Here is a 15138-nt window from a genome sequence, read left to right on the forward strand (position 1 = left end):
TTTCTTATATCTCCTAAATATTTTGAAATTTAAAAAATTTACTAACAGGGGTGGCACCTGTGGCTCAAGGAGTAGGGCGCCGGTCCCATATGCCAGAGGTGGCGGGTTCAAACCTAGCCCTGGCCAAAAACTACAAAAAAAAAAAAAATTTACTTAGAAAACTCCACTTTCATGGAAATTTAACAAGTTTTTGCTCAGCCTGTGAATCTTTTTTACTAAGGCTCACCAACAATCATTTCTAATTTAAGCCACAATTCTCACTTCCATATAAACTCTTCTCTCCTTAAATATGAAGACATTTTCATCTTAACACAGCCAAGCCATTGTGGTTAGATCTAATATGCACTATTTTAAAATTATAAAATACTCAGGGATTTATTTTATGAAACAATGTTTTTCTTAAGCCCATATTTATGTTAAAGACAATTCTTTTGTTTCATGGAAACGGAATGATTCTACGTTAAAATATGTATAAATATTCAGAAAATAAATATTTTGGAGTTTTTAGTGTCAGTTACTATAAATTGGACAGTATATAGATTTGATGTGTTTCACAGTTTATCCTCCCTTATCAAGGAAAGATACTTAAGATAATGTTGAGGATTTTCTACTGAAGCAAGAAAGTTTCTACTAAAAAACTAGCTGGGTATTGTGGTGGGCGCCTGTAGTCCCAGCCACTCAGGAGACTGAGGCAAGAGGATCACTTGAGCCCAAGTGTTTGAGCTTGCTGTGAGCTGTGATGCCATAGCACTCTACCCAGGGTGACAGACTGAGACTCTGTTTCTAAAATAAATAGATGGATGGATGGATAGATAGACAGACAGACAGATAGATAAAGAAGAAGGAAACAATGTTGAGTGGTACCCTTGGAGAATCTCTAGATGCATCTTTATTCTGACTTCAGTAATAACTTTTTTTTTTTTTTTTTTTTTTGAGACAGAGCCTCAAGCTGTCACCCTGGGTAGAGTGCTGTGGCATCACAGCTCATAGCAACCTCCAACTCCTGGGCTCAAGTGATTCTCCTGCCTCTGCCTCCCAAATAGCTGGGACTACAGGCACCTGCCACAATGCCCGGCTATTTTTTGGTTGCAGCCGTCATTGTTGTTTGGCGGCCCAGGCTGGATTGTAACCCGCCAGCTCAGGTGTATGTGGCTGGCGCCTTAGCTGCTTGAGCCACAGGCGCTGAGCCCAGTAATAACTTTTAAAAATAATTTCAAATTACCTTTTCAGGTAGAATTTCAAGTGAATAAATTTAATTTAAAAAAAAAACAAAAACACCAAGGGCGGTGCCCGTAGCTCAGTGGGTAGGGCGCTGGCCATATATATATATATATATACACACTGAGGCTGGCAAGTTTGAACCCAGGCCAGGGCAGCTAAAACAACAACAAAAAATAGCCGGGCATTGTGGCAGGTGCCTGTAGTCCCAGCTACTTGGGAGACTGAGGCAAGAGAATTGCTTAAGCCCAAGAGTTTGAGGTTGCTGTGAGCTATGATGCCACAGCACTCTACCCAGAGCAACAGCTTGAGACTCTATCTCACACACACACACAAAAAAAAAAACCCACCAAGACAAAGACATCTCAAAAACAAGTCCAGTCTTTACTTCCTGAAGTCATGGATGTGGACTGTGGGTGAAACGTCACTTAGGATCTGTGCATCTTCCTTAGCAAAGGAACCCTGACCACAAACTCTGTTGAGCCAATGTCTAGTGACCTTAGTGTCTGCCCAGGGGGTTCTAGTACTCTTAAGAACGATGGTGCTTTCACTCCCTCGGCCGGAACCTTTCAGGCCCAAGTCTAAACCATTTTGGGGGGTTATCTGTTTAATGCCTGAAATTAGACTGAGGGTTTTCTGTGAGTCAAGCCCTTAAAGACCATGTCTGAGGAACATGTTGCAATCAGCAACATCAACAGGTTTGCTGAAGGTTGACGTGGGAAGAGGGAACTGAAAGGCAGGGGCTAAGCCGTTGTTGCCCACACACTGGGGTCGGGGAGGCAGACAGTGGACTGCCACGACTTTGGCTTTTCTCCCTTCGGTGGACTGCAAAACCCAAGAAGGACTCCAGGACTGGCTGAAGAGCCAGCATGATCCCTAAGCTGCTGGGCTCTTCACCGAGTTGGGGGAAATCCTGTGATGGGTGAGATATGTGGGCTAGGGATGAAAGAGGGATGATAACAGCAGCTTTGGCTTACTGAGGGTGTAGGAAGAATCAGAAATCTTGCTGAATGCATTACAGGCGTCACCGTGGAGCCAGCCCTTTGAACCCCTCTGCTCTTCTCACTTCAACTTTGCGATTTTTGCTGGGTGCCTCCACCACCTGACATCACCAGCTTAGCGTTTTTCTTAGTATCAACTCAGGCTTTTTCACTTAAGCAAAAGTATTGAATATAGAAACTCTATATCAATACCGTAAATAAAAATCCAGGGTCAAATACAAGGTAACCATAAAGTAAATCTAATGAAACAGAAATAATGTTAGAAGATTCTAACTATAGGGCGGCACCTGTGGCTCAGTGAGTAGGGCGCTGGCCCCATATGCCGAGAGTGGCGGGTTCAAACCCCAGCCCCGGCCAAACCGCAACAAAATAATAGCTGGGTGTTGTGGCAGGTGCCTGTAGTCCCAGCTGCTTGGGAGGCTGAGGCAAGAGAATCGCGTAAGCCCAAGAGTTAGAGGTTGCTGTGAGCCGTGTGAAGTCATGGCACTCTACCCGAGGGCGGTACAGTGAGACTCCGTCTCTACATAAAAAAAAAAAAAAAAAAAAAGAAGATTCTAACTATATACTGTTGCAAAACAAGATTTGGAACCTGAAACCTACTATTTCTTTTCTATGAAGGCAGTTGGTCATGACATCATGATGGAGATATATCAGAGACTAGGTTAAATAGACTTTCTTCTTATAATCAAAAGCACTATCAGATATGATAAAAGCTAATAATTTACTTATGCTGTGATTCAATGCCCGCCCCCTTTTTGAGAGGGCACCTCACTCTGTCACCCTAGGTAGAATGCCATGAGTCATAGCTCACAGCCACCTCAAACTCCTGGGTTTGAGCGATCCTCAGCCTCCGCATAACTGGGACAACTGTACCCACCACAATGCCCGATTTTTTTTCCATTTTTAGTAAGGATGGGGTCTCACTCTTGCTTAGCCTGGTCTCAAACTTCTGAGCTCAAGTAATCCACCTGCCTTGGCCTCCCAGAGTGCTAGGATTATAGGCGCAAGCCACCTCACCCAGCCTGCACCTAAAATCATTGTGCATAACACTAGGGGATGTATCCTGTGCCTGCGAAATTCCACTCTGATCCTTAAAGACAAACAAACAAAAAAAACCCACAGGAGGAAAATTAGGTCCATTTTTTATGGGTTAGGAATCAAATCTTAGTCTGCAAAGGAAAGTGACTTGCTTTGGATTGCACAGATGGTGTGCTGGGAAGCCAAATTTCAACCTAGGACCATCTAGCTCCAAAAACATGGCTATCTCCACTTGGCAGTGATGGTAATTTAAAAGGGACATAAATATGGGGTCTTTGGTATGGAAGCATCCTGAGGGTGTTTGAAGAGATATGGGATTGGAAAAGCCTGAGGAGGTTAAAAGTGGATCAGAATGTTCCCAGCTGTGAAGCCAGTTTGCAAATCAAAATGAATATATTTAGATGCAAATAAAGCTGGATATCCACAGAAGACTCAGGGAAGAAAGAGGTGACATGATGTCATTTGCACTTGGCTCTTTCCCATCACCATAATTCCATAGCCCCAAGACGTTAGGTTGCCTTCCTTCCTTCAGAGGCCTGTCTTAGGAAGAGATGTCAAGTTGTATTTTGGGAGGAAATTGTAGGTATATAGGGAAAACAGCACATTTCTGGAAGCACTAGTTGTGGAGTTTTACGAAAGGTGTCAATATTTAAAACTCAATATTTCCTCTTTTAGGGTTAACCTAACAATGAGGTTCACGTATGCATAATATGAGGCATGTAGGCAATGCTCCAAAAATGATATTTTTTATGTTTATCATTCCTTGCCTGTCTTGGTTAAGCACTGATTTTATTACCAATTCCTTTTAGGGATCTTCCTTGGGTGTCTGTATGAAGATTTCCTTCTTTTTTATGGCTGTAGGTACAGAACATATTTTATTTATCTGTCCATCTGTTGGTGGACACACACGGATGTTTCCATCTTCCCTCTCTCCAATGAGAAGATTAGCTCTTTCCTTTTCATTTTACCTTTGAGAGGCAGCAAGTCTTTCTTTCTTTTTTTCTTTTTTTAGAGACAGAGTCTCACTTTATCGCCCTCGGTAGAGTGCTATGGCGTCACACAGCTCACAGCAACCTCCAACTTCTGGGCTTAGGCGATTCTCTTGCCTCAGCCTCCCAAGTAGCTGGGACTACAGGCGCCCTCTACAACGCCCAGCTATTTTAAGTTGCAGTTTGGCCGGGGCTGGGTTTCAACCCACCACCCTTGGTATATGGGGCCTGCGCCCTACTCACTGAGCCACAGGCAGCGCCGCCCAGAGAGGCAGCAAGTCTTTCTTAATAAGCTCCCTAGCTAGGTGCAGTGGCTTACGCCTGTAATCCTAACACTCTGGGAGGCCAAAGTGGGTGAATCGCTTGTAGGAGTTTGAGACCACCCTGAGCAAGAGCGAGACTCCATCTCTTTTAAAAATAGAAAAACTAGCTGGGCATTGAACAGGCACTTGTAGTCCCAGCTCCTTGGGAGGCTGAGGGAAAAGGATCACTCAAACCCAGATATTTGAGGTTGCTGTGAGCTATGATGCAACAGTGCTCTGCCCAGGGTGACAGAGTGAGACAGACAGACAAGAAAGAAAGAAAGAAAGAAAGAAAGAAAGAAAGAAAGAAAGAAAGAAAGAAAGAAAGAAAGAAAGAAAGAAAGAAAGAAAGAAAGAAAGAAAGAAGAAGGAAGGAAGGAAGGAAGGAAGGAAGGAAGGAAGGAAGGAAGGAAGGAAGGAAGGAAGGAAGGAAGGAAGGAAGGAAGGAAGGAAGGAAGGAAGGAAGGAAGGAAGGAAGGAAGGAAGGAAGGAAGGAAGGAAGGAAGGAAGGAAGGAAGGAAGGAAGGAAGGAAGGAAGGAAGGAAGGAAGGAAGGAAGAAAGAAAGAAAGAAAGAAAGAAAGAAAGAAAGAAAGAAAGAAAAGAAAGAAAGAAAGAAAGAAAGAAAGAAAGAAAGAAAGAAAGAAAGAAAGAAAGAAAGAAAGAAAAGAGAGAGAGAGAGAGAAAGAAGAAAGAAAGAAAGAAAGAAAGAAAGAAAGAAAGAAAGAAAGAAAGAAAGAAAGAAAGAAAGAAAGAAAGAAAGAAAGAAAGAAAAGAAAGAAAAGAAAAATAAAATATATAAGTTCCCTGTTGCTCCTTCAGGAAATGAGGCCTCTAAGGCTCTAAGTGTTTCCTGTTGTCTTTCACACATGTCCTGCTGAAGACAGGGATCGATGAGGTGACAACTTGTGAGGCTGGGGAGCATATGATAAAAGCCACACCACCCAGGGCTGTGTCTGACCACCAACCACCTCCTGCCAAGCTCCCCAAGGCCCTGAAACCCCACAGGGCTGACAGAGCATGGGAGGCCACTGAAGAGACACCTGTCTTTCCTCCTGGGCATTTGGGATCTAGAGAAGGGGCCAGGATTGTGAAGGCTTTGAATCTTTGTAGATCCAAGAACATTCTACGAGGCAGGAGAGAATATATCCTGACTTCTGAGTCAGAATAACAACTCTCTTGTGATTGTTGTATGGCGTCCAGAACTTATTCATTTTCTTTGACTTTGTTTCAGTCAGATTGGGCTCCTCTGTCTCTCTTTTTTCTTTTCTTTTCTTTTTTCTTGTGACAGAGTCTCACCCTGTTTCCCCAGGCTAGAGTGCCATGGGCTCAGCTTAGCTCACAGCAATTTCCAACTCCTGGGCTCAAGCAATCCTCCTGCCTCAGCCTCCCGAGTAGTGGACTCCGACTCTCTTGGGGAAACTTGCACATCCCATAAACTTTCTAAGTCTTTAGGACTCTATAATCTCGGGCGAGGCGCGGTTGCTGACATCTGTAATTCTTGCACTCTGGGAGGCCAAGGCTAGTGGATTGCCTGAGCTCAGGAGTTCAAGACCAGCCTGAGTAACAGCGAGACCCGTTTCTAAAAAAAAAAAATAGCTAGGTATTGTGGCAGCACCTGTAGTCCCAGCTACTTGGGAGGCTGAGGCAAAAGGATGGCTTGAGCCCAAGAGTTTGAGGTTGCTATGAGCTCTGACGCCATGGCATTCTACCACGAGTGACAAAGTGAGACTCTGTCTCCAAAAAAAAAAAAAAAGACTCTACAATGTCTCACAGAGAAGCTTGAGTTCCTGCCATCCCCTTTGCTCTTTATCATGATGTGAAGCTAATGTGTACCCATGTGTGCAGAATGGCAGTTACAGGTGTGGGGTGAGATCAGGTGTGTACAGGTGTCTGTTCTCTCTCTCTAGCCTTTTTCCATTCCCTGTGGATTCACTGACTATAAGACAGAGTTTTCAACATCTCTAAACATACACATTCCTTTCCTTTCTTATTGTAGTAAAACATGCATCACATTCTAGTCATCATTTTTTTTTTTTTTTTTTTTGTAGAGACAGAGTCTCACTGTACCACCCTTGGGTGGAGTGCCTTGGCGTCACACGGCTCACAGCAACCTCTAACTCTTGGGCTTATGCGATTCTCTTGCCTCGGCCTCCCGAGCAGCTGGGACTACAGGCACCTGCCACAACGCCCGGCTATTTTTTTTGTTGCGGTTTGGCCGGGGCTGGGTTTGAACCCGCCACCCTCGGCATATGGGGCTGGCGCCCTACTCACTGAGCCACAGGCGCTGCCCCTCTAGTCATCATTTTAACCATTCGTAGTGTACAGTGCAGGGGCAGTAAGTTACATTCTTAATGCTGCAGAACCACCACTTCTGTCTATACCCAAACCTTTGCCTTCTTCCCTGTGTTAGTTCAGGTTCTCCAGAGAGACAGAACCAATAAGACATATGCCTATGCATCCATATCTTACGGATACAGACATACAGATAGAGGTATACGTCTAGAATGAGATTTAGTCTAAGGAATTGGCTCATGCAGTTACAGAGGTTGAGAAACCCCATGAGCTGCCATCTGTAAGCACAGGGAAGCCAGGGCATAAATTCCAGTCCAAGGCCAGAAGAAGACCAACTTCCCAGCTCAAGCAATCAGGAAGAAAGAGAGAAATTAATGCTCCTCCACCTTCAGTTCTGTCTAGCCCTCAACAGAAGGCCCACCGGCATCAGAGAGGGCAGTTTGCTTTATTTAGGCCACTAATTCAAATGTTGATCCCTCAGGAAACGCCTTCACAGACACACCCAGAAATTGTGTTTAACCAAATACCTGGGCATCCTGTGGCCTGGTCAAGTTGACACATAAAATTAACAGTCACAACCTCCAACATAAACTTTGTGCCCCTTAACCAACGACATCCCTTTCCCCCCTTTTCTATCAGCCCCTGGTAACCTCTATCCTACTTTCTACCTATGAATTTGTCTATTCCAGGTACTTTATATGAGTGGAATTGTACGTTTGTCCTCTTGCGTCTGTAAAATAATTACAGAGGATAATATCTTCTTAGCCTATGTCAGAATTTTCTTCTCTTTTATGGCTGAACAATATCATGATATATGCATAGATCACATTTTGTTTATTTATTCATCCATTGATGAATACTTTGGTTGTTCTATCTTTTGGCTATTCATTACTTTCTTTTTCAAAACATAAAATGTCCTTTTTTTTATCGATTTGGGCATGTAATACTAGCACCAAGGTCTAGCAACTTCCCTTTTTTACTACTAAGACAAAAAACTATTTACTCCCTACAGGGGAAAAAGAGGAAATCTCTTAGGAAGATGGCTGTAACCCACCTTCTCTGAGGTAGAGCAATCTCTGTATTATGGTGATGTTCATACTTGGGCTTAATGTTAATTTTAAAGAGATCTTAGCAACTCAGGTAAAACAAGTACCCACTACATGTGGGAATTTATGGCAGGGTGGCCATGAATGGGCACTTAGAGGTTTCTTAGAAAATTGATTTTGAATATTTATGCTGCATTCTTGAGACTGGGTGGGCAAGGTGGTGATGTGGCCCCAGGCAGATGCTTGGAGCTCATGAAGGATTTTCTTGCAGGGCTATGTGCTAGCCAAAGAGACACAAGGGGAGATGCTGAGTGTTTCTTCAATTAAACCCTCCTTGATCCTTCACCCCAAATCCCCCCTTCCCTTCTCTTTCTTTAAATGGGCTTCTTGGGAGCAGGTGAATGAGTCAGACCCAGCCCTGGGCTCTGCATCCTTCCAGGGTCACTGCCTGGCCCAGCTGGGTGCTACCTGCCCAAAGTAATGTGATCCTGCGATGCTGGACTCCTCCCAGGGGTGTGGACTTCATTCTCAGAAAGGGAGGAACTATATACAATTTGGAATGCTTTTGATTTCTTTCCCTCTGTTTGTGTGCCTTGATCTGTGTCTTTTTCCCATTGGAAGCTCAGTCAGGTGCCAGCTTGCCTGTGGCTATCCATTTGTACCTCTGTCTGAGGCACAAAACGCTATTGGGCTTGTAACTGCACCTCACTATATTATTATTATTATTATTATTATTGAGACAGAGCCTCTAGCTGTCTTCCTGGGTAGAATGCTATGGTATCACAGCTCACAGCAACCTCCAACTCCTGGGCTCAAGTGATTCTCCTGCCTCCGCCTCCCAAGTAGCTGGGACTACAGGTGCCTGCCACAACGCCCGGCTATTTTTTGGTTGCAACCACCATTGTTGTTTGGCAGGCCCGGGCTGGATTGGAACCCGCCGGCTCAAGTGTATGTGGCTGACACTTGAGCCACAGGCGCCAAGCCTGTTTGTTTGTTTTTTTAATCAGAGATGGTCGTTTTGTTATTCTGTGATTCTCGTTTCTTTTTTTTTATTATTTCAAAATATTCAGGGTGTACAAACATTTTTGGTTTCATGGATCACTTTTGTAATGCTTGGGTCACAGCTGTAAGTGTGCCCATCACCCATTAGTGTACCTTGTACCCATGAAGTAGGTTTTTGCCCTTCCTCTCCTCCCCATTCTGCCCTGCCTGATTTGCAATGAGCTTTACTGCCCTCTGTGCACATGTGTGCTCATTGGTGAGTTCTAATTTAACAGCGAGCACATGTGGTGTTTGTGTTTTCATTCTTAGGAGAATGGTCTCCAGTTCCATCCAAATTGTTGCAAAAGGCATTGAGTCATCCTTTTTTGGCTGAGTAGTTATCCATGGTGTACATATTCCACATTTTATTACGTGTAATCCACTCATGAATTGATGGGCACTTCAGTTGATTCTGTATCTTTGTGACTGTGAATTGTGCCACAATAAACATTTGGGTGCAGGTGTCTTTTTTATTAAAAGATTTCTTTTCCTTTTGGTAGACACCAGTAGTGGGATTGCTGAATTGAATGGTAGGTCTCCTTTTAGTTCTTTGAGGAATCTCCATGCTGTTTTCCATAAAGGTCTTACAAATTCACAGTCCCACCAACAGTGTATAAGCATTCCTTTTTCTCTGCATGCATGCCAGCATCTATTGTTTTTGGAGTTTTTAGTAAAAGCCATTCTAACAGGGGTTAGATGATCTCTCATTATCTTTTTAATTTTCATTTCCCTGATGATTAGTGATGTCAAGCATTTTTCATATGCTTATTGGCCATTTGTCTATCTTTGTTTTTGTTTTGTTTTGTCTGTCTTTTTTGAAAAGGTTCTGTTTATGTCTTTTACCTACTTTCTTTCTTTTTTTTTTTTATTGTTGGGCATTCATTGAGGATACAATAAGCCAGGTTACACTGATCTTTTACCTACTTTCTAATGAAGCTGTTTGTTTTTCTCGTGCTGAGTTGCTTGCGTTCTTTGTAGATTCTAGATATTAGCCCTGTATCAGACGTATAGTTTGCAAATATTTTCTTCCATTCTATATGTTGCCTGTTTGCTCTGTTGATGATTTCCTTAGGTATACAGAGGTTTTTTAGTTTAATCAGGTCCCATTTATTTTTTATTGTTGCTGTAATTGCCCAGGGGGTCTTATTCATAAATTCCTTGCCTAGTCTGATATGTTAGAAGTGTTTTTGCTACATTTTCTTCTAGAATTCTTATGGTTTCATGCCTTACCTTTAAGTCTTTTATCCATCTTGAATTAATTTTTTGTGAGTGGTGCGAGATGGGGGTCCTGTGTCATTCTTCTGCACGTGGCTCTCGGTTTTCCCAGTATCATGTATTGATGAGAGCTTCTTCTCCCTGGTGTGTGTTGTCATCTGCTTTGTCAAATATTGGTTGTGATTCTCATTTCTTCATCATTTGCACTATCATCTCTCTTGAAAAATCTTCCTTTTCATGATTTCCCCTACCTTTTTTGCTGTTGTTCTACATCCTCGGATAATTTCTATACTTCAAAATGATGACTCCCAGACTGGGCTTGGTGGCTCACTCCTGTAATGATAGCACTCACAGAGGCCGAGGTGGGTAGATTGCTTGAGCTCAGGAGGTGGAGACCAGCCTGCGCAAGAGTGAGACCCTCATCTCTAAACAAAAATGAAAGAACTAACCAGGCATTGTGGCAGGTGCCTGTAGTCCTGGCTATTTGGGAGGCTGAGATCACTTGAGCCCAAGAGTTTGAGGTTGCTTTGAGCTATGAGGTCATAGCACTCTACCCAGGGTGACAAAGTGAGACTCAAACAACAACAACAACAACAAAAATCCTGCTACCATCAGAATTCCTTCTACCATTCTCTGCATCTCTTACAGTTTTGATTTTTCTTGGTGCTAGAGATTTCTCTCCCAATAATTCTTTCTTATTTGTAGACCACGGTGTTTCACAGCCTCCTGCTTTGGTGTTGTGGCTGTGCCATCTACTCCTGTTTCCCTGTGCTTACTGCTAGAGTTCTTGTAAAATGACCTTGTGGTGCCTTCCCAGAGTTCTACCTCAAGACCGTGGTGCACATTCTTTTTGCTCAGCTTTGTAAACTTTCCTTTAAGCTGCTGAGGGTCCCCAGAGGGTCCAACTGTTTTATAGGAAGAAATGAAGGTCTGTCTGGTCCATGCTGAGAGGTGGAGAGAGCTTCCCTTTGCTTCACTTTCCTCCAGTAGAGGCATAATTACATATCTTTCCCTGTGGATTTTGCCTGCAGGGAGCACTGTTGTTTCTGGGTTTAGAGATGAACTTGGTGCTAATTGGTATGTCTGAGATGGAACGATACAAATGCCAGATTCCCTTAAGGAACTGGGGCCAATGCCAAGGTGCAGGGATGCTGAGATACACAGTGACCCTGGTGCTTAGCTCACCTAGATGCAAAGTGGCTTAAACTCACTGCCTGAACAGCATTTTGCACTGCAAGGAGGATGCTGGTCCAGCCACTGCATTTCAGTGTTCTGTGAAGCTCTGTGCTTGTTTGTGTTACTCCTAAGGCTAATTCCTAACACATGGACGGAAAAGGAAATGAGGAAATGAGAAGGCCAAATAAAATAAAAGAAGAGAGGTAGGGCAGAGTGAATATAAAGGAAAGGAGATACGCTGTGTATTCCACGCATTGTATCTATTAAATGGAATTAACCATATGTACCGTTATATATAATCTGAAATACGGCAGTGCTCATAGCTCAGTGGGTAGGGCACTGGCCACATACACCGAGGCTGGCGGGTTCGAACCCGGCCAGGGCCAGCTAAAACAACAATGACAGCTGCAACAACAAAAAAATAGCTGGGCGTTGTGGCAGGTGCCTGTGATCCCAGCTACTTGGGAAGCTGAAGCAAGTGAATCACTTATGCCCAAGAGTTTGAGGTTACTGTGAGCTGTGACACCACAGCACTCTACCCAGGGTGACAGCTTGAGACTCTGTCTCAAAAATAATGATAATAATAATAATAAATAAAATATATTAATCTGAAATAATAAAGAATTCAAGTAGCAAATATATAATTATGAAATTTAAACATGTTATCATATTTAATAAAAAAATCACCACAATTTTTCTTTCAAAATAAAAAAGATAAAGAAACATTCACTACAACTCTCATTAAAATATTTTGTTTTTGTGGATTGAAACTTTAAACTTTAGGCTGGGTGATGTGGCTCATACCTATAATCCCAGCACTCTGGGAGGCCGAGGCGGGAGGATTCCTTGAGCTAAGGAGTTTGAGAACATCCTGAGGAAGAGTGAGACCCTGTCTCTACTAAAAATAGGAAAATTAGCCTGGCATTGTGGCGGGTACCTATAGTTCTAGCTACTATGAGGCTGAGGCAACAGGATTGCTTGGGCCCAAGAGTTTGAGGTTGCTGTGAGCTATGATGACACCATGGCACTCTATCCAGGGTGACAGTGAGATTCAATCTCAAGAAAAGATAAAAACCTTTAAACTGTAAATTAAATTAAAGTTGAAACTTTATTTACTTATTTATTTATTTTTGAGACAGAGTCTCACTTTGTCCCCTTGAGTTGAGTACTATGGCATCATAGCTCACAGCAACTTCAAACACCTGGGCTCAAAAGATCTTGCCTCAGCCTCCTGTGTAGTTGGAACTATAGGTGCCCACCACAACGCTCAGCTATATTTATTTTTTTAGAGATGGGGGTCTCGTTCTTGCTCAGGCTTGGTCTCAAGCTCAGGCGATCCACCTGCCTAGTCCTCCCAGAGTGCGAGGATTACAGGTGTCAGCCACCGTGCCCAGCTCCAAGTTAAAACTTTAAAGTATAGTTTTGATTGGCCGGGAAATGCAAATGGGTGTGAGAGTCAGCTTTGGCAGATATATTTGGAAAGGAGAGGCATCCTTTACAGCCAGTGCTAATGCCCTTCTCTAGGTTTCCCTAGGTACGAACTCAAGTAACTCTTCCAGCGGCCCCTCCAGAGGCTCCTCCAGTGATTCCTCCACTGACTCCTCCAGAGACTACACCCCGGGTAACCTGATCTGACTGAGCTGGGCGCCCTACTCATGGTTATTATGGGAGCTCTCCTGTTTGAAGCCTGGTATAGCCCGAAGGAGTCTCCAAGTGGATCTAGCTAACATAACTGAGCACTTCTCTTTTTTATGGGCTGTTGTAGATATATGGGGCTCTCCCAAGTATAATGAAATATAATCAACAAATAAAAACTAAACTGTATTTGTGTATAATGTGATATAGTGATATATCCAATTTTTATTTGTCAATTATACCTTAATAAACCTCGGGGAAGGGGAACCTTCCTACTAAGTAAGTCAATAATTGTGTACCAAGTAAGTTCAGTTCACTAATTTTTTTATCCTTAGTTCAAACCTGCGTTTTATTGTCTATTTTCTTTTTTTTTTTTTAGACAGAGTCGCACACTGTTGCCCTGGGTAGAGTGCTATGGCGTCACAGCTCGCAGCAACCTCAAACTCTTGGGATTAAGTGATTCTCTTGCCTCAGCCTCCCAAGTAGCTGGGACTACAGGCACCCGCCACAACACCTGCTATTTTTGTTATTGTTGTCATTGTTGTTTAGTTGGCCTGGGCTGGGTTCAAACCCTCCAGCCTTGGTATATGTGGCTGGCGCCGAGCCTTTTATCTTTTGTTGTTGTTGTTGCAGGTTAATTGAGGGTAAAAAGAATTAGTTTACGCTGTTTGCATTTGTTAGGTAAAGTCCCTCTTATAATGTGTCCTGCCCCCAAGGGGTGTGCCGTACACCATAACATTATGCACCTGAAGTGGGAACAAGCCCATCCTGCACCCTCCTCCCCTCTCCCCACTCCCTTGTTCTCCTGTCCCCCCCCCGAATTGATTTGACTCTTTCTCTTTTGTGGGTACGTAGTATCAGAACATCTCCTGCCTTCATATTAGAATTGACTACGTTGGGTTCTTGCTTCTCCATTCTTGTGATACTTCACTAAGAAGAATGTGTTCCAACTTGACTAATTGTTAAATGATTGCCTCACACCAGCTAATGAACTTATCCATTTCAGGTCTATCTTCTTAGCACTTTTTTCTTTTTTGAGACAGAATCTCACTCTGTCACCCAGGCTAGAAGTGTGATGGCATCAGCCGAGCTCACAGCAACCTCAGACTCCTGGGTTCAAGTGATCCTTCTAAGTTGTTGGGGCTACAGGTTCCCACCACCATGCTGGGCTAGTTTTTCTATTTTTAGTAGAGACAGGGTCTTGCTCTTGCTCAGGCTGGTCTGGAACTCCTGAGCTCAAGGGGTCCTCCCACCTCAGCCTCCCAGAGTGCTGGGATTACATGCACGAGCCCCATGCCTGGCCTGCCTTCTTAGCACATTTTAACTACCCAATGAGGCCTTGTTAACTATAGTCACCACGCTGGCCACTTGATAAATACGGAGTTCTTTAAACACCAAATTCTACCATAGGGACTTCCTATGATCTCAACAGGGGCACAAATGATATTTTTAGGCGGGATATTTCTTCTTCACATGGGACTATTCATTACAGGAACATTTAGCAACTGTAAATTGCAAACATTTCCTTTCCCACTGAGCAACAGTGAAAGCCCCAATCATTGTGGAACAAGAAGAAAAAGCAACCACTATCACTCCTTTCCAACATCCCTACCGGGGGGATGGGAAGTCAGGGTGATGCTCCCCCTGGTATAGGACATGTGTTTGGAGGAGAGAGAAATGATAATCCTCCTCCTCTTCCCTTCCCTAAATTCAGTCTGTCCTTATATGCCCACAGGTCCCCCCAGGTCCTGCAGCCCGCCAGGGGACTGACCAAGTTCTGATCAAGTTAGATCAGCTGATCTGGTCTAACTGTGCTGTCTTCACTCCCCGCTCCATCAGGATTCAGCCCAGGAGAGGATGATGGCTTCTTCTCCCTGTACTCCTCACCCAGGACAGACTGAGTTTGGGGTGGGTGCAAAGACTCAATACATTTTTTGATGACTTGAATAAATACCTAAAACTTCAGAGTTGAGCTGGGTAGCAGGTCCACTCTCAGCTGTTGGGTGCTCTTTCTTCACTTAAAAGAGCATTCTATATAATATTTATTATCGCTGCCCTCCATTCTCTCTATTTTGTGCTTTTTTGGGGGGTCGGGGGTAGAGTGCATGGTGGCATCACAGCTTGCAGCAACCTCAAACTCTTGGGCTCAAGAGATCCTCTTGCCACAGCCTCCCAGGTAGCTGG

At 43.6% G+C, this 15138-nt stretch overlaps 1 protein-coding gene across 1 annotated transcript in view; it reads left to right on the forward strand.

Moving 5' to 3' along the window:
- OSCAR (osteoclast associated Ig-like receptor) overlaps positions 1-14799 on the forward strand; it is a 38791-nt gene extending 23992 nt beyond the window's left edge. Inside the window, exons 6-7 of the transcript XR_008382969.1 lie at positions 12844-12940; positions 14690-14799. The gene's annotated coding sequence lies outside the window, so the exon portion shown is untranslated. The remainder of the gene's footprint in view (positions 1-12843; positions 12941-14689) is intronic.
- Positions 14800-15138: the final 339 nt, after the last annotated feature.

The sequence above is a fragment of the Nycticebus coucang genome, chromosome 10 (genome assembly GCF_027406575.1).
Source record: "Nycticebus coucang isolate mNycCou1 chromosome 10, mNycCou1.pri, whole genome shotgun sequence".
In the NCBI taxonomy this organism is placed as follows: Eukaryota; Metazoa; Chordata; class Mammalia; order Primates; family Lorisidae; genus Nycticebus; species Nycticebus coucang.